Consider the following 20878-nt stretch of genomic DNA (forward strand, 5'->3'; position numbering starts at 1 on the left):
CAAGGCTTTCCAAATGAGAAGAAATTAGAAGAAAAGAAGAGAGAGGAGATCCTACCCCTTTCCCCACACTCCCGTCCTTGTCTCCTACTCACTTATTTTGGAAAGAGCACATTAAAACACCCCAGTGACAGCAGGGTGACCAAGAAAACACAGGTGCACCACATTTATGGAATATCACATTGGCTGGGAACACATCTGAACTGCACATCTATACATATCATCACACAGAGAATTGCCATTTCAAAGGCGGAAAAAATTGTGAGGCAGAATTAAATTCATAAATATTTTGTTTCTTTATTTTGATGCAACACAAAGGCAGAATATCCAAGACTCTGTGGGCCTCTATTGTCAACTTCATTTGCCAATCATACTAATCCAACCCCCAAATCTCTGCTTTGTGCCATACTGGCTGTAAAATCTAAGTACCTTTTCCTTGGTGCCTCTGCCCCTATACTGCTTACATGCTCTCAGCACTGTGTATTTCTCTTTCTCAAGGAAAGCTTAGGAATGTAATGCGAGTCTTTTTTTTTTTTTAACTGGGTAAAGTAATAGATTCCACTGTGACTTTGTCCACATCCTCTTCAGTGCACAGGCAGAGCACTCGTTAATGCTAATGGAATTTGCACATATGCGTCGAAGGGAAAATATAGTTACCCATGCCTGTGTATTCTTTATTTTCTTATCAGACCAAGCACAACATTGTACACTAGGGAGTTAAATGGCATCTAAATCTTCTAATTTTGAAACACAAGTAACTCAGATTAAAAATTATTATTCATTCTCAAATATGTTGTTCCCACCAGCAAATGGGATGGGCTTTTGTTCTTAGATTACTGATTCCAAGAAGCCAATACCAGATGATGACTCCTTAGTAAAATAAACCACCAATGTTGTAACAATAAAACAAGCTTAAAAAAAAATCCACAAATATTCCCTACTGAAACAATAGAGAATATACTCTCATTATTAAAAAATTTTATATTAAATTACCCATATGCATCTCTAGAGAAGTAAAAACACAAGATGAAGAAAAGAGAACTGAAAATATAGTAATCATTGTTGAGATTCCAGACCTGCTAGCAGTGTATATTGATAACAGGCATTAATAAACTGTGTAGAGATCTCTGAGGCCTATGTAAATCCAGACCATACACTTCATTAGGCTTTGAACTTTACCTGGATTCTTATACCACAAATGATGATTTCCAAGCTATTTTGTTCTTATTTCCAGTTCAAATAAAATGGACAATAAAGAAAAGATGCTTCTATACTATTTCTATGATGGATGTTCATGACCAAAATAACTTTACCATCTGATGTATTTCACAGTTTTAAGTTAAAACAGACCTAGTATAATATGCTTGTACATCTGGCTCAGGTGCTTCATTTGCCATATGTTTGTGAAATAATCCAAGGAGATGTTACAATTGTAAGTTCCCCTTGGGACCTGAATAGAATGTGCCCACAAAGTTACCTAATTATTCATTCCTTCCAACAACATCCTCACCTAATAATAAAGGGGTGCTTAAAATGAGACAATAGTGCTTTCAATCTTGAGAGATGTCAGTGCCACTTATTGTTTCAAAAACAGAAAGTCTTTTGCATTTTTTAAAGTAAGAAAAAGAGGTTGGCCTTTAAAGCAAATAAAATACTTTGCAGGTGATATATTCAGTATTCTTATGGGAGCAAATTCTGCAGTACTAATGAAGGCCAGTGCTCCCTGAGACTCATTGGTTGAAAGCCTGGTAGCCACAATGGAAATTAGTGACCCAAAAGTTGGTAGTCTCTAAGAAATGGCTGCTCCAGTTATACTACACATTTACGCAGAACTTTAAATTGGCAAATTGCTTTCATATATGTTACCACATTTAATTCCATAACAACCTTGTGAAGCAGACGAAGAAGGGCATACCTTATTTAGCGTTGCCAATTATAGTGCTATAGCACTAATTAGCCAGAAGCGTGAGCATCTTTTAAAAAATTCTTAATTGTTTTTAGTCTTGACCAATGAGCACCAGTTGCCATAATGCACAGTTCTCACTTTGAACCATTGACAATCTGCTTTTTAACTCTTCCCTTGCTACTTGCCTTCTTTTATTCCATGATTTATATTCTCTCTCTCCCTCTCTTTCTGATTCTTTCTTGATTCAAAATAAATAAATTTTATTTTCTTTCGAGCGTTAAAAAAAAGAAGGGAAATTATTTTAATGATTAAAATATAGTCAGACCATGAAAATACAAATTTAAATGAAGCTCTAGCCTGGTCAAAGGTCAAATGAATAAATCATGCTCTAGGTCTACCTTTATCCACCTTTAAGTCAATTTAAAAGAATGTGGCAAAGGTAAAAATAGACAATAAACCTCTATTTGTGTGTTAATTGTATATTGACTGAAGTAACACTTATGAGGGTCATACCTCCATAAGGACTAGGAGAAAAGATCCTAAATAGCCACACTAGGCGAAAGGTTCTCTTTCCCTGTAATACAAACCTCAGAGTCAAACAGGATATAAAAGATGAGAGAGGAAGGGTAAGAGATTTACCTTGTTTACCCAGCTAGTAAATGGCTGTCAGTACCCAGTCATCTGCCTCCAAGGTGTTGGTTGAAAACAACAGGCAACTAAAAATCATCTCTTGGGTCCACTTTTCTAGTAAATCGTAACAGTTTTTACTGCTCGATATGTGATATTTTCTGAGAAGAAGAGAGAGTTAGTACGAGGAAGTAATTGAATATAGGTATCTTGTTGGAATGAGAGAAATTAAAGAGAATGTTCATAGAAAAGCATGACAAATCACATTAGAAAACAAAACACCACAAAGTGTTTTCCATCCTTACTCACTGAGACCAAGTGGAGGTGGCTGTTAATAGTTTAAAGGGGCCTGTGTATCCTTGGCCTTGGCATATGATGAATCTTGGATGGATATCCAAAAGATCTATGGGAGCTGAGGGGTATATTGTCAGAAATATTGAAACCCACCTCTTTGGAGGAGTGTATCTCAGCACAGACCTCACCCAATCCCTTTCCTAACACTTAGTTCAGTGAATTCATTGGAATAGTTGGACTTTTATTGGTCAAGAACATCAAGCACAATCATAATCATGACCTAGAGTTCTTACAAATGTATACCTGTGTCAGTAGTGGCTTGGAAAACACATTCTTATTACAGCATTAGTTGCGATCAGGATACATTCCTGTCTCCCTAAAGAGTTACATGTGTAATTAAGTGGGAATTCCTAATTTTAATTTTGGCAAGGAATGCTTTGAGATTCCCTAGGGGAAATTTTTCCCACTCATTGCAATTATATACTTTTAAAAATATATACATTTTCTTCATTCACTAAAAGTTTTTTGAGTGCCTACTCGAACACTATGTGCCATAGACACGTAGTTGAGAAAGCAAGGTCTTGCTTTCAAGGCATTTAAACAAGTGGAGAATCAGACTTGCAAAGAAGCAAATGCAGTGAGATTTTCTGAATCGAAGGATCTACAAAATTGAATGGCAGATTAGGATAACACATTTAAATCTGTCCTGGAAAACTTCCCAGAGAAAAAAGAAACTTAAATAGGTGTTTTCCAGGCAGACAAAAGATTTTAAATTTTGTATGCTGTGAGTCATGAGATGCCAGTGATCAACTGTGAGCAAGGGAGTGACACAATCAAGATTTTGTATTTGAACTCTGGGGCCACTATGAAAATGGGATTAGAAATAGAAATTGGAGGCTGGGCAAATGATTATATTGCAGTAGTTAAGTGAGTTGATGGGCCTAATCACGTGGAATCATGGCCCCATTAGGTATGAGAGATATGCAAAGAAAAAGAGTATATTGGATGTTTTGTTTAGAATGTGAGAAAAGAATCAAAGACTTCCAGACCATTGCCTTGGAAAACTGGGCAAGGTGTCTAAACATTTACTAATATAAAGAATATAGGAGAGAAGCAGTAGCTAGGGATGGGCACAAGAGCAGAGATGAGAGTGTTTCATTTTGGACATATCAAGTTTGCAGTGCCACTAGAATATCCAGGTGGAATTATTTAGAAAACAGTTGGAGATATGAAACTAGAGCTCAGTGCATAAATTTAGATGTAAAGCACTGACAGGTACAAGATCCCCCCAAAAGTGAATAAAGTGAGAAAAGAAGATACTGACATTTAAGGAAAGGGCAGAAAAATAAAAAACTAATCGAAGCACCAGAAAATAAGCAACCAGTACAGAGATAAATCAGGAGAGAGAGAAATGTCATAGAAGGCAAAGCCAGAACTCCAAGAATGGAACAATAGTTAGCAGGACAAGGCATGTAAGATGAGAATTAAAAATGTGTATTTTCCACTGAGTTAGTAAAGGAAGCAGGACAGTCTAGCACAGTGATATGAGTAGAACCAGGTTAGAATGAATCAGAAAGTGAATGGGTGGTGTGGAGTTAGAGAAAGTAAATCTAGGTTACAATTTGTGAAAGAATAGCTATCAAAGAAAGAAACATGAGGATGCAAAGAAAAAAAAATGACCATTAAACGTGTTCTGTTTTTTGTTGGTTGGTTGGTTTTTTGTTTTTGTTTTTTAAATAAAAATAAGAGGGATGAACATATTTCTGTTTTGAAGAGAATAACCAATGAAGCATTGAAGTTAAGAAAAGGACATTATTTATAAAGTAAATTTCCTAAGGAGGCATGGTGGAATAATGTCCATGCACCGGTGGATGGAGTTGCCTTTGACAGGAAAACTGGCTTTTGCTAGAAAGAGAAGAAGGAAAGAATGGGTGCAAATGCAGGTGGGCTCATGGGTGAATGGGTGGGAAAATAAAAGGAGCCACTCTCAATAGCTGCTAATTCTTAACTTGGAGACAAGATCATTCCCACAAGAGAAGATTGAACATTTTGAAGAGTTGTAAAGGTTTGCATAGCAGCAGAGGGAAATGGGAGAAGGACTGGTAATAGGACTGCAGAATAACATTGAAGGCACAACTGAGATTAGTTTCACTCCAGATTTATGGTCTCCATTCTACATGGTTGTGATTTTTCTTTTTCCTCCAGCAGAGCAGTGCTCAAGGAATGTTTACAACTAAGGAAGCTCCATGGAGGATTGCTTGAAGGACATGAAGTCCATCCATCTCTCCAGATAGTTTAGATTATATTTCAAGATCAAGGTAAACCATCCAAACTGAATACTTGAACCATATTGTTTTGGCGTCTTTTACTTTTACTCATTTTTACAGAATTGCAATTTGGCATTACAGGGAGGGACCCAGCAAGATAAAGTCAGAAGTCTGTCAGCATCGTTAGCCTTGTGGGGGAGGCTGAGAAAGGCTCTAGCCTCTGAACCATGCATGTTCCACTCATGAGGACACAAAGAGTCATTTCCCTTAGACTCAAATGCCAGGAAACATTTGGTTTTTCATAAGTACTGACAATATGTTTACATGTTTCCCTGACATAAAATAAAGCTAAGGATAGCCAGAAGCATGGTCTTGAAATTAGAATGCTGGTGTTCAAATCCAGCCTCCATCACCCATTATCTGGTTGACCTTAAGCCTCTTCTCCATGCCTCAATTTCCTCATCTGTAAAATAATAAAAGTAATTGTATCTACTTCATAAGGCTGTGTCGAGAATTACATGAGGCAAACCATGTGAAAGTATTTAGCACTGTGTCTGACAAATCATAAGTTCTCAATAAGTATTCGCTATTGTTGTTGTTATGATCTTACAACTGCTTTTGGGGGGTGGTTTATTTCTGTGTTTTACTTTTATTCTCATTGCGGCATGCATTTGCAAGTATTGATTTACCTCTGGTTTCTACTTATATGTTTTCCTTTTGTTCTTTATCCATACTTCATTTATTTGTTATCTGATATTTACCTGGCATCATTTTGGAATGAGGCAGAATATAAGAAAAAGAACTAAAGGAGACCTTATAGCAATCAATATTTATAAAAATTATCCTGTCTATTTTTGTCTCTGTTTTAGGAAAAGCTTCAAAGATGATAAAAAAGACTTGGAACTTTCTTATTCCACTTTATATCCAGAAATGTAAGTTCCCTTGAAGTCCATTTCACCTAATATTTATTTTTCTTACAACCATTCTTGATCAGCCCTTACAGGGATTTCACCCTAACTCAATATTTGCTTTAATACTTCCCATTATGTTTTTAAAAACATACAACTTTATTTGCAGAGAAGGATGAACTGTCGTAACTGGAGAAGTAGCTATAGTTGTGGGTTTGGGAGTCAAAGCCTTTGGTTTGGGTGTCAGCTCTGCCACTTACTGGTTCCCTTGCTATTAGAACTTTCTGGCCTTTGTTCATTCATATGTTAAGTAGGGTTCACAATACTGATAGCACAGTGCGGTTGTGAGAAATAAAGAAGGCGCTTGGCAAAAATTAGTTGAATCTTCATCTCATGCAAAAGGTGGCATTCAAATAACCATTCAAACTTGTACTTGAAAAAGTGAGCCAAATAAATTGGTCTTCTTAAATGTGTTTAAAGGCAACCTAAAGTATTTTACTTATTGAACTTAATTATTTAAAATAACATATACTAAACATTTAGAAATAGTCAAAAGTCAAAACAAAAAGTTTAATTACCTTTTAAGAATATTAAAAAATTTCATCTTGATATCAGAATATCAACTCAGCTTGTAATGTCATCAGAGAAACATAAAAAATACCCCAGGTCCTATTCTTTACTTTCAGCTAAACAAATAATTTGTCCAAATCTTGGTATACAAGTAAGTCTGTTTTATCTCCTAGAAGATAATAGCTTTTTTTGTTTGTTACCTGTTACTGTTTTTGTTGTTGCATATGCCAGTAAATACATGCAGATGAAAGGAAGCTTTCGTTTCATTTAAACTTAAGGTATGTGGGTGTAAGATGCTTTATCCCAAGTGTTGATATCAAAAGGATAGCAAAAGGGTTTAGGCCAGTTCTTTAAGGAAATAAGGACTTGCTTTCCCTGTCCCCTTTCCCTCTTTCAGGCCCAAAGTTGAAACCAGAGGACATGTGTTGGTGGGTCACTCCCACCACCACAGAATATCTCTTAGATATCCGTGTCAGATACCACAAAAAGAGACCAACTACAATGGTTGGTCTTCAAAGGGGTTCATTTATTATATTGCTCAGTGCCCCACAGAGTTGCTCCAAGCTCATAACTGCCACTGATTTCAAAGAGAGCTCTGAACTTGCATACGCTCCACAAGGCACGGCACAGGATGAGACATAGACTGAGTGGCTTGAAGCCATGTTCAGACATTTTTTAATGTTCATAAATGTCTTTGGCACCATTGCTTTCACATAGAAAGCCACTTACCTCCTGCCGTAAAGAATGAAATAAAGCCATTTTCAAGCTTGGGGAGGGGATGGTCTGGAAATTGGACTAAATCTTAAAACTGCATGAAGACTAAAAACAGGATTCAGCTCTCACTAACCCGCTTCTGAGTTCAGGTTACCATGACACTCTACTTTGTTAGACATTGTCAATGTCACCTTAAAGGGTTAAGACAGTAAAATGTGGTCATCTCAGTAGCTCTCAAATGAGCCTGGGGTTAACTGAAGGCCCCCACCTTTAAGACATTCCAAGTTGGGCGGTCTATAGGGAAGGAGAGCAGCACATTCTCCACTGGGGCTTGATTGACACTCAACTGGCACATCCCAGGGGAACCTCAAGTTAGGGACTGGCATTTCCTACCACACTTCTCTGCCCCAGGAGAGGCTGTCCAAGAGGCTTGTGGGAGACAGATTAAGGTCCATCAAAGGCCTTCTCCTTGACCAAGAAAGATTAGCCATCTTCCCCAATTCTGTTCTGATGGTTCTTTGGTCACCAAGACAAGGAGAAAGAGATCCCTTAGGGACTCAGAAGTCACTTTATATACTCCAGAAGCTCTCAAGTAGGTAATTCTCCAGGGAGCCCCCTAGACGACTCCTTGAGTGCCTTGCTTTTAGACAGATACAGAAAAAGAAAAAAGGTGCCCTGTTCATATTCACTGTTCAGTAAACATTCATTAAATCTTGGGCAATGCATTATGCTGGGTGTCATCTTTAGTAGGAAACAAATTTATTTGGGAGAAAAGGAGTTAAATATGAGACATTAGATGTGGTTTCCAGAAATCCAGAGATGCCCTCTACAAGTAAGAAACCACAAAGTCTCTTCTCTAAAATCCTTCAAGAAAATATTGCTAAAAATTTATCTATTATAAATTCTCACTATTTATTGCTTCAACCAATGCTTGCTGAGCACTTACTATGTGTGGACACAATTCCACTTGCTGGGATTCACCAGTGGGCAAAGCAGACAAAAGTCCCTGACTTCAGTGAACTTCTGTCTGAGCAGTAAATACATATGATAATCAAATAAGAAAATTCTTGAGTATCCGAGATGGCAATAAATGCTGTGGATAAAATGAGCAGGAGTGAAGACCAGGAATGACAGGGTGAGATAGGGTACAATTTGAGATAGAGTAGTATTAAGAGGTATCACTTAAGTAAAGAATTTTTAGGGAGCTTTACCTTTAAATGTTTGCCTTTTTTTGTTGTGAGTTCAAATATTAGCAGAGAGTAACTCAGGATTACCTGTGAAATGTTTTTAAAACTTAAATGGAAAGCCAGCTTGCCGAAAACAATGAGAAGGCCAAGCAGCCCTGCTCTCAGGTCCAGTCTGGCCATGCCTCACCATGAAGCAAGTCCCATGGAAAAGGCATTGCATTTGGTATTGTGTTCTATACATTATGAGGGCCCGATAAATGCTGTTCTCTCATACATAAAATCCATGGTCTTAGATCAGATCTAAAAGTAACAGGTTTTTTTGTTATCACCAAAATATATATATATGTTTCTCCATGTTTTTGGCTCTCTTCCGGGGGCCTGTGAGTAGATATGGTCAGATAGACAGATAAAATGCCACAAGTAGTTTCTGGAAATTTATCAAGTAATATCTCTTTATGGTACCATCCCTAAATTTCCCCATGATCAGTGTAAACGCCTTTGACTAATCTGGCTTTACTGACTGCTGTTCTTAAATACTTGATGCAAATGCCAACAGGCCGCCTCCCTTCTTTCTATTGCATCTCTATTCCTAAAACACAATGTATTTCTATACTTTCTCCCTTTCTTCCTCCTTCTCTTTATCTTTCCTTTTCTTCTTTTGGTGTATATGTGATGCCAGGTATGTTACAGTCTCATAAGACCTCACTTTAACCACACTAAAAAAACTAATTCTTAACATAGGTACTGTTAGAAGCACTGGAAAGAACAGTGTAGAATGGAAAGACATGAAAACAGTAGTGTTATTTATTAGAGAAAATTTCTCAGGATGACATATGAATACTGCTGCTGCTAATGCCACTGCCTTCTGCCTGTTGCACCCGAGAGTTGACAAGTCCTTTTACATGTACGATATACAGTTTGCTAAACTTTTGCTGCTCAAAGCATGGTCCATGACCAGTGGCATCGACATCTCCTGGAAGTTGCTAGAAAGGCAGAATCCCAGGCTCCACCTCAAAACGACTGAACCAGACACTGCATTTTAACAAGATCCTCAGGTGCTTTGAAGTATGAGATGCTCTACTCTACACAGGCCTATGAGTAAATCAGAAATCCCCTTGCCTGTTTTATAAATTTTAAAAAATATGCATAAATGTTTAATTAGCTAATAGATAATAAGACTTAGAGTCAAAAACCAATATTCTTTCCACTATACTAGGCCCCCATTTTGGATGCTCCTGGAAGAAACCATCACATATCTCTTTTGGGGTCTGACGTCACCTAGCTCAGTGTTTCATAAGGAGTATCTGCACAGTAATTATAGCCTGATATTGTCCCCTGGTGGTAAGTAGGCAAGTGCTAATCTCCTGCTTGATTATAGATGTAAGATGGACTTGCTGTTTCTTATTTAAAAGGTCTAAGGTTAATTACCTGAAAGACGTTTTATATTTAGAAATTTCTCTAATTTTCTCCAATTCCTTACCAGAGAAGGATTGGTTAACAATTTTTGAAGTTTCTACTGCAAATGTTCTCTCCTAAGCAGACTCTCATGGGGAGACGGAAAGGCCACTAACATGACAAACACTGCTTCGGGCACCAAGCTTAGCGCTCTGTATGTGTTATCTCATAATTCTCTGAGAGACCTAAGGATTGGCTCTATTACCCTATTTTACAGATGTGGAAGCTGCAAAGGTGGCATGCACGGCAATGCTGGAAATCAAGTCAGATTCTCTCCTATCCTGCTGGCTTCTTCATAGAAGGAAGTCTTAACTGAATTAGTATAAAAGGTGACTCCAGGTAAGAGAAGCCATCATTACCTTCTGTCTTTTGTAACATCACTGATGATATAACAGGTACTACCCATAACATTTTCTCAAAGAGAAAAGTGGTTAACAAACTCTTTGTGGTTTTTAGGGTGGAGTTAAGTAACTAGAGTGAAATCAAAACAGAGAGAAACCAACTAAAGTGATACAAGCTAAATATGCACAATCTCCCAAAAAGGACTAAAAAATCCACATGGTAATATTGCTCAATAATATGCTTTGAAACAGCCATATCAACACCATACAAATTGGCTAAAATCCAGTTATGTTATCTAAGCAAGACTCTAAACTGGTTAGTTTTAAATTCTTCATGCCTAGCAGAGAAGCAGGGAAATGCCACCTAATTCTTTAAGAAAGGAGAAGGATGAATAGATTTCTCAAGCTTGTAGACCTGAGAAAGGCATCTAGCAGGCTTTCTAATGTACAAGTTGTCAACACTGCAGCTTTCTCTGTTCAGTCCTAGCTCAGACACATTGGACTGGGATGCCCTCCTATGTTACTCTCTGGGAAGTCTCTCCACTAGGCTTAAAGAATTAAATAGAATATTATAAAAACTCAGATTTTAAAATACATTCCACTGTTTTGCTGGCTTGGCATTTAAGGATACAAACTTTCCAAACATGATGCTATAAAAGGGACTACCATAATTAGGGATAAACTGTGCAGTCCTCATTAACTAGAAAGCACTTTCTAAACCCAGGGAGGCTCTACTTTTATTCCAAGAAAAGTCAGGAGAAATGGTGTCCACAAGAGCCTGATAGAGATTTTGGGTCAACTTGTGTTCACTGGAATTGACTGGGGTTGATGTGAAATGACTTTAAAAGGCAAAGAACAACAAATACTTCTAGCAGAAGAGATCTAAACAGGGCAAAACCTGAAGAACCATGTGAAGCTTAATCTTGTTTAAAGTTTCATTATTATTTAAGTCTCAATTACCCAAATCCATTCAGCTTTAACGCATTGTGATAGAGTCTGTCCTTATTAACCAAGCATGTTATGGTCACTGGTTGTAGGGCTACTGCTCTCCTGATTATAACATGTGACTAGAAGAATGCTTTCTGAATTGAGGCTGGGAGTGATAAGTCCCTGGTGACTCAAAATAGCTGAAGAGTATTTATAAAGCAAGGACAAGCTAGTCCCAAAGATGATTGCAGGCTTTACTTTAGTTCTTTCATCTGCACATCCATTTCTGTCCTGCCAGAACCGTCTACACTGGGGCCTCACTGTGGTGTCAGTCACAGCAAGAGACAAACATGTTATAGCCTGTGCCTTTTGATATCTAAGGGATAGGGCCCCTCGAATCACAAACTGTGTTATACGGCGTTCAGCTGTGAAGTAGTCTTCATATTCTAAAGGAATTTCATTTATTTATGTTTTCTACATAGATAGTCGTGATGTATCTACTTCCTGGAAAAGTACATTGCAGATAGTAGAATATCTGGCTCTTTTTCTCTCTTTTAGTGGAAATGCATATCGCCCATGTTTCAAAACCTAATTCAGCTACGGTTCATTTATATCAAAAGGACAATGGACAGGATCTGGGCTCCAGCCTCTGCTTTGTCACTAATAAGCTCTGTGGTTCTAGGCAAATTAGATCTCTACTGGGACTCCATTGCTTTGTCTTGTAATAATAATAGCTATATTTATTAGACACTTTCTGTGAAGTAGGAGTTATGCCAAGGACTTTAACTAAATTATCTCAATTAAACCTTACAAAAATCCCATGAGTAGGTTCTATTATTAAGTTCATTTCATAGATGAGGAAACCAAAGTATAGAAAGGCTGACACAAAGTTTAGATGTGTAAGAGCCAGGATTTGACTAAGTTTTCTGAGCCTATGCTCTAAACTCCTAGGCTACATGTCTCCAACTGTCCTACTCCCCCAGACCACAGTTTTCTTCCTTTAGAGATTTCTAATTATATTTAAGATGATTTGTTTTAACTCATGTAGAGCATCTATGCTGCTGAGTCATTTAATATTTCAATTTTCAAATTTTCTTTTTTGATATTTTACTCCTGTTTCCTCCACTGAAGAAAATGTCTGAATGAGTTCATGGAAAAACCACTTCCTCTAGGATTATGATTTTCTGCCCTTTATAAAAGTCTTCCTTTATAAAGGGAGATAACAATGCCTACCTAATAACATCATTATGAGGCTCCAGGCAAAATGACTATAAGATTAAAAGCACCATATGAATAGAATTTGTTCACTAGTATTGAAAAATATCAGTTCTTTCAGGGAAGACTTTTTTATAGGCAGTATTCTCCATAGCATGTAACACTGTGCCCTCAAAGTTGTGAGATGCTAAAGTAGATATGTTGATCACTACTTTGATTGTAGTTTGAATGAAAAAAGAGGTTTAAATAACATATAACATAGGCTAAGATGTATAACATAATGATTCGATGTTTGTATACTTCAAAAGATCACCCACAATAAATCCAGTTATCATCTGTCACCATACAAAATGATTTTTTTCTTGCGACAAGAACTTTTAAAATTTACTCTCTTAGCAATTTTCCATGCTGTATACTACATCTCCATAACTTATTTATTTTGTAACTGGAAGTTTGTATCTTTTGACCCCTTTTACATATTTTATCCCCCTCCCCCAACTCTGGCAACCACTAAACGGTTCTCTGTATCTATGATCATGGATTGTTTGTTTTAGAGTCCATGTATAGGTGAAATCATAGGGTATTTGTCTTTGTCTGACTTATTTCACTTAATATAACACCCTCGAGGAGGCCTATCCATGTTGTCCCAAGTGGCAAGATTTCATTCTTTTTTATAGTTGAGTAATATTCCATTTACACACGCACACACACACACACACACACACACATTGATGTATACTGCATCTTCTTAATCCATTTATTCATCAGTGGACACTTAGGTCGCTTCTACATCTTTGCTGTTGTAAATAATGCTGCAGTGAACATGGGTATACATATATCTTTTCAAATTAGTATTTTTGTTTTCTTTTAATAAATACCCAGAAGTGGAAGTGCTGGATCATATGGTGGTTTTATTTTTAATTTCTTGAGGCTCCTCCATGATATTTTCCATAGTGGCTGTACCAATTTATATTCCCACCAGCAATGTATGAGTGTTCCGTTTTCTCCACATCCTTGCCAGCACTTGTTGTCTGTCGATTTATTGATAATAGCCATTCTAACAGGCGTGAGGTGATATTTCATTGTGGTTTTGATACGCATTTCCCTGATGATTAGTTGTTGAGCATCTTTTCTTGTGGTTGTTGGCTATCTGTATGTCTTCTTTGGGAAAATATCTATTCAAGTCCTCTGCTCATTTTTGAATCATTTTTTTTACTATTGAGTTGAACGATTTCTTTACATACTTTGTATATATATATAACCCCTTATCAGATATGTGATTTGCAAGTATATTCTTCTATTCAATTGGTTGCCTTTTCATTTTGTCGATGATTTCCTTTGCTCTATAGAAGCTTTTCAGTCTAATGTAGTCCTACTTGTTTATTTTTTATTTTGTTGCCTTTGCTTTTGGGGTCAAAGCCAAAAAAATCATTGTCAAGACCTATATCAAGAAACTTACTGCCTGCATTGTTTTTTCCTAGAAAGTTTATGATTTCAGGTCTTACATTCAAGTCTTTAATTCATTTTCAGTTCAATTTTTTGTGTATAGTGGTGTAAGATAGTAGTTTCATACTTTTGTATGTGGCTGTCAAATTTGCCTAGCACCATTTATCAAAGAGACAATCCTTTCCCCAGTGTATGTTATCAGCTCCTCTATTATAAATCAATTGACCATACAGGCATAAATGTGTTTCTGTACTCTCTATTCTGTTCTAGTGATCTGTGTCTGTGTTTCTGCCAATACCATACTGTTTTGATTACTATAGCTCTACAGTATAGTTTGAAATCAGGGTGCATGATGCCTCCAGCTTTGTTCTTCTTTTTCAATATTACTTTGGTGGCTATTTGTGGTTCCATGCAAATTTTAGGATTATTTTATTTTTGTAAAAAACACTACCAAAATGTTGATAGAGATTGTATTGAACATGTAGATAGCTTTGAGTAGTGTAGACATTTTAAAAATATTAATTCTTCCAATCCATGAGCAGGAAATATCTTTCCATTTATTTGTGTCTTCTTCAATTTCTTTCATCAGTGTCTTAGAGTTTTCAGTATATAACTCTTTCATTCCTTGGTTAAATTTATTTCTAAGAATTTTATTCTTTTCGATGCAATTGTAAATGGAATTGCTTTCTAAATTTCTCTTTCTGATAGTTCACTGTCACTGTATAGAAACACAACAGATTTTTTGTATGTTGATTTTGTATTCTGCAGCTATACCAAAATCATTTATTAGTTCTAACAGTTTCTGGTGGAGTTCTTAGGGTTTTCCATATATAATATGTCATTTGCAAATAGTGGCAAGTTTTACTTCTTTTTTTCCCAATTTGAGTTCTTTTTCTTTCTTTTTCTTGCCTTTTTGCTCTGGTTAGGAGTTCCGATGCCATATAGAATAACAGTGGTGAGAGTGAATATTCTTGTCTTCTTCCTGAACTTTCTGCTTCTCACTGTTGAGTTGGATGTTAGCTGTGAGCTTAAAAAAAAAAAAAAAGAATTCTTAAATGCATTCTTATTTACCTTTACACTGTAAATTGGTGTAACAGGAAGAACAGTTTAATGATGATGACAAATCAAAGAGAACTAATGTTTATTGGAAACCTCAATTTGTCCTAGGCGCTATTTCACTGAATTCCTACCATCTCTCTATGAGAAAGATATGAGAAAACTGAGATATAAAGATGTTAGGTGACTTTCATAAGATACAGCTTTTCATTGAGAGCTAGAATTATGTATATTGTCTGTATGTTATTATATTAAAATATCTAAGTTGTCAACATTCTCATAATAAATATTATGGTAATAGACCAAGAAAACTAAGAATCATAAAAGTACACATTGAAAAAGACCTTAAAATCAGCAAGTTCAACAACCAATCCATTTCTTTTGAACACTTCCTACAGAGTGGAACTCAGTATCTCTAGTGGCAAACAATTTTAACTTCGAACAGTTAGATGGTATTACTACCATGCTCTCCCTCAGGCACTTCAAACTTAAGATGCTCAAAACTTAATTCATAAAGTAGTTTCATAATTTTGTTTATAGTTAATTGGGGAGCTGGGCTTACCAGAGGAGAGTGAGTGCTAAGAAAGGGAACATTATCCCATAAATAATTAACTACAGATTACATTTTAAATGTCCATTCACTTTTTCATTACTCAGGCCAAAGAAAAAGGTCAGTAAAAATTGCTACCCTATCTCCTTGGGATTTTCCAAGATCATCTTGTCAGAGCTTTGTGCAGCATTTGTGTTAGAGGACAATTGTATTATCAGTCAGGGTTCCCAGCAAGAAGCTGATGGTACATTCAAATGGAACTTAAGGCATGTTAATGAAGGTGTGAGCAGCATTCAGGGAAATAATCCACAGAGTATGGTGAAGCATCCTAAGGCTGGCAATAGTGGTGAACCATTAATATCTGTGGATCTGAGAGGGTGGGGTAAAGGAGCACATTCTAAAGAGTAGCCATAGATGACCCACCTCCCAGAAAAGAACTGTGGCCTGAGGTGGAGGCATGCAGCCACTTAGAAGTTCAATAGGAGAATGGGTACCCTGACCTCACTGTCACCCCAATCCCAGAGCTCCTGCCAATGGGTCAGAGTTCCCACTGGTAGACAGAAGATAACTGGAAAACAGAAGACAAAGGGGTTTACCAATGCAGTTTAGGAACAAATATCAGCCTTTTTAAGGACACAGAACAGGGCACAGAAGAGTAGAGTATAAATATAGAGAGCCAGATGGAGAATTCTAGCACCACAATATTCCATGCAACCCCATGTGTTCCCTGAACCTTGTTTTCCTTCTTACACTTCTCTTGGCACTTTTTACCACTGCCTTTTCCCATTTTCATTTGCTAAATCAGGAACAGGAAGGACAGGGAGTTTCAAAGTAGACTTAGGTGGGTGAAGAAAATGACAATCCTACAGATATACTATATTTCGCCATAAAAAAAAAAAAAGGTTAGCATTTATCTCTTAGATTGCTCAAATTAATTTTAAAAGAAATTGCAATGACCTTTCTTCCATATTTTTATGTCATAATTAGAAGACCAAACCTGCTAATAAACGTATATAAATTCCTTCCCCCCCCCCTCTCAAATACACACACACACACACACACACAGGCTGTTTAGTATTCACACATCAAACTTTTTCTCTGATTTCTTTCCGAGACTTTGTCTAATTGTTCTTTGTTAAAGCCTTTATTAAACTTTAAACACTGGTACTACAAGTCCTAAGATCTGAATTACTAATTTAATTGCTTTTCCCTATCCCTAATATGTTCAAAGCCTCGCTTTTGGGGAATTATGTCTTAACTAAAGTTTTTCTGAGACTAAAGTTTTCTGAGAAAGGTTCTCAAAAACAGATTTTCCAATGGGATCTGCTTATGTCCGTAAAGAGGAGTGGTCTGCTGAATAGAATTAATTTCAGACAAGTTGGGTTCATTGGGAGGAGAAAAAAGGAAATTCTTCATTTTGTTGTGGAACACATGAGATGGAACTGACACAATTTGAACAAGTTCGAGGAAAGTTTTGCATCCATATTACTTGGATGGTGGTATGATAGCCCCTTCACAGGTGTTTTGCATCTGAGATAGTTGTATTCAGGCTCATGAAAATTATATAATAATCTACTCCACCATGCACATACAACAGGTTTGACAGTGGAGTACCAATCAAAATCAATATACCTTGATAATAAGGAGGGCAGATTCTTATGCAGTACAAGCAAGATAAGGGCAATGTTTTGTCTCAAAAGATAGTTGAGATATCAGTAAGATCACAAGGGAGGGCTTCAGAGTTCCATGACTATTTTATGTGTTCGTGTTTTCTTCTAATGTTTGTATTTTCTACACTGGTGTGGCAGATGCACTGAGAGGTCAGCCTTTTTAATTCACATACACATTTCTTTAAGTATTTATTAAGCCCCTTCTTTGAAGCAAGCATGACAGCAGGGGTGAAATGTGACATCTGAAGCAAGACATGGCCTGCTCTCCTTCAATAACCTGTAGTTAACATGGGTGACCATGTCACATCAAAATTGGGGGAAGTTCTGAAAGAACAAATACTATCAGACTGTTCCAGTGGCATCTTTTCATTTGTTTTGTGCCACTTTCCTGAACTGTCAAGGATCCATGAGACCATATGAGAGGAGATGTTGGGGTTATATATGTGCTACAGGCTCAACAAATCATGACTACTATGATTATCAAATGATCTTGTCTCGGAAATAGTCTTACATCCATCCCATTTCCCCAACCTCATGACACTGTGTAGTCCAGGTACTCATTAGCTCTCATGTTGAGCAATAATAACAGCCTCCCTAATTAGTTTCTTTGTTTATACTCAAGAGTATCTTACCTTTATTCCTCTTAAATCCATTCTCTAGCACCCCCGTAATGACCTTTGTAAAACATGAATCTGGTAGTCATATTTCCAATTTAAATGCTTCACAGTTTCCCATGCCCACCAAGATAAAGTACAGACTTTTCAACGACTGTAATGGTGATTGGATTCCTGTAGACTTCTCCAATACCTTCCCCTGGCTCCTGAATCTGTACGTTTCCATGGATTCTGCCATAATGACCTATTCATGTTCCAACCACAACCTTTTTTTCATGACCTTGAATGTCATGTTTCATCCTGTCATAGTTTTACATGTGCTGGTGCCTTTTTTCAGACTGTTTGCTCACCTTTCCTATCCATTCCACAGAACTCAGTTCAAGATATTCAGAAGAAATCTTTCCTTGATCTCTGATCTCGGTTAACTTTCTTTATTCTGCACTCTCAAAGAAGTATTCCTTTTTTTCATAGCACTTACCTCACTCACAGGTGATTGTAATTAATGTCTGTCTCTGCCCCAAAAGCAAATTTCATGAGAGATAGGTAGCATCTGTTGTTGTCCTCCATTGAATTCCTAACCTAGCACAGTATCAGGCAGAAGAAGGACACTCAAAAAAATTTTAATGAATTAGTGAACCAGTCCTCCTTTTCAATCCTTTTGTTGAAAAGCCCTCCCATCATTACTACTATCATCACAGGTGGTATTGGTCCCCTAGAAGCTCAGGTATATGTTAGAGCATATACCTTCATTCTTTATTATTTTATTTATCAGTCCCTTTAGGACCTCAGAGGCTAGAGAGAAGCAACATCTTAATAAACACTACATCCAATGTGTCTAACCCCATAGACAGTGAACAAAGAAAGCATTCATTGATAACTTTCTTTAATTGAAGTAAAATTGACATAACATAGAATTCACCATTTTAATGATCTTAAAGTATATAATCCAGTGGTATTTATTACATTCACAATGTTTTTTAATCATTATCATTATCATCACTCCAAAGGGAAACCCCACACCCACTAAGCAGTGACTTCCTATGCTCCCTTCCCCCAGCTCCTGGCAACCATCAGTCCACTTTCTGTCTCTATGCTGGACATTTCACAAAATAGAATGATACAATATGTGGCCTTTGTGTTCAGCTTCTTTTATTTAGCATAATGTTTTCAAGGTTCATCTATGGGATACATGGATAAGTACTCTATTTTTATGGTTGGATAATATTCCATTGTATAAATATATCACATTTTGTTTATCCAATCAACTGTTCATAGACATTTGAGTTTCTTTCATCTTTTGACTATTGTGAATAGTACTGCTATGAATTTTCAGGAACAAGTTTTTGTTTGAATACCTGCTTTTAATTATTTGGAGTATATACCTAGGAATGGAAATGCTGGGTCATATAATAACTATATGTTTAGCTGATTAAGGAACCACCAGACAATTTTCCACAGAGGTTGCACCATTTACATTCCTACCAGCAATGTCTGAGTGTTCCAATTATTTTTTGACATCCTTACCAATACTTGTTATTTTCTGTTGTTGTTGTTGTTTATTGTAGCCATCCTAGTCAATACGAAGTGATATTTCATTGTGGCCTTGATTTGCATTTCCCTAATGGGTAATGACATTGAACTTCTTTCATTTATATATCTTCTTTGAGAAATGTCTACTCACTTCTTTTGCCTGTTTTTTGATTAGGTCATCTTTTTATTGTTGAGTTCCAAGAGTTCTTTATATATTCTGAATTCTAGACCCTATCAGATATACACTTTACAAATAGTTTCACCTATCCTGTGGGCTGTCTTTTTAGTTTCTTGATAGTGTCTTTTAAAGTAAAAAATTTTTAAATTTGATGAAGTTCATTTTATCTGTTTCTTTTTTTAATTGTCTGTGCTTTTGGTGTCATAACTAAGAAACCATTGCCAAATCTAAGGTCATAAGAATGTACCCCTATTTTTTCTTTCTACATGGTTCTTTTGAGTTTTAAAATTTTACAATTCCAAATATTATTGAACATCTATTAGATGCAAATAACTAGTTCAGCAAGAAGTGGCCTACTAACCTCTAGCTAGTGAAAGAGATTCACCAAACATAGAAGGTTTTGTAAGACGGCTTTCATTTTGGAAAAAGTGGAGAGAAAAACCTTTTAACAGACATGCCACAGAATTTAAGTAGGTTCTGTAGTCTCTGGTCTCATCCTAGAAACAAAGCACAAATATAAGACCTACAGTAATAACCAGAATTCAAGAGATTTTGAAAACTATGAACATGGAATCGAGGTTCTATGTGACAGAAAATTGATATTCTTAGCTTTTTGTTTAATAAGATATTTGCTTTTAATGAAGATTAGTAATAAAAAATTAAAAGTCCTGAAAATAAGTGCTGGCAATGATGTGGAGAAATTTCAACCTTGTGCACTGTTAGAGAGAATATAAAAGGAAAACATATTGTTATGGAAAACAGTATGTTAGCTGCCTAAAAAATTTAAAAAATAGAATTACCATGTGATCCAGCAATTCTACTTATCTATATATTTCCAAAAGAATTGAAAGCAGGGACTAGAAAAATATTTGCACATCCATGCTCATAGTAGAATTATTTGCAATAGCCAAAAAGTGGAATCAACCAAATATGTCCACCAATGGATGAATGGATAAACAAAATATAATATGTATATACAATGAATATTATTCAGCTTTGAAAAGGAAGGAAGTCCTGTTAAAGGTTACAACACAGATGAAGCTTAAGGACATTATGCTAAGAAAAATAAGCCATTCTCCAAAAGACAGATATTGCAAATAGTTTCTCCTATTTTAAGTACATAGAGTAATCAAATTTATATAGAAAGAAAGTAGAAGGGTGTTTTCTGAGTGATGGGGAGAGAGGGAAAATGGTAGCCAAAAGGTTAGGAGAGACTGTCATTTTCTCAGAACAGGGAGAATTCAAGCAGATGCTTGCATGGGATCGTAGCCTCAGTGATTCACTGTCTTTGGCATTCTTCCAACAGCAAAAAGAGGCCCTTTATTATCTAAAGACTTCCTAACAGTTGAAGATGACTTTAGGTGTGGCATTTGGGGAGAAGTAACAAACGAATAGCAAGAGGAGGAAAGGGGTAATGAAAAAAATG

At 36.5% G+C, this 20878-nt stretch overlaps 1 protein-coding gene across 1 annotated transcript in view; it reads left to right on the top strand.

Moving 5' to 3' along the window:
- Positions 1 to 10149: 10149 nt before the first annotated feature.
- Positions 10150 to 20878, top strand: part of SMARCA2 (SWI/SNF related, matrix associated, actin dependent regulator of chromatin, subfamily a, member 2) — a 182586-nt gene continuing 171857 nt past the window's right edge. Inside the window, exon 1 of the mRNA XM_016162639.2 lies at positions 10150 to 10264. The gene's annotated coding sequence lies outside the window, so the exon portion shown is untranslated. The remainder of the gene's footprint in view (positions 10265 to 20878) is intronic.

Source organism: Rousettus aegyptiacus, unplaced genomic scaffold (assembly GCF_014176215.1).
Source record: "Rousettus aegyptiacus isolate mRouAeg1 unplaced genomic scaffold, mRouAeg1.p scaffold_m13_p_3, whole genome shotgun sequence".
Taxonomy (NCBI): domain Eukaryota; kingdom Metazoa; phylum Chordata; class Mammalia; order Chiroptera; family Pteropodidae; genus Rousettus; species Rousettus aegyptiacus.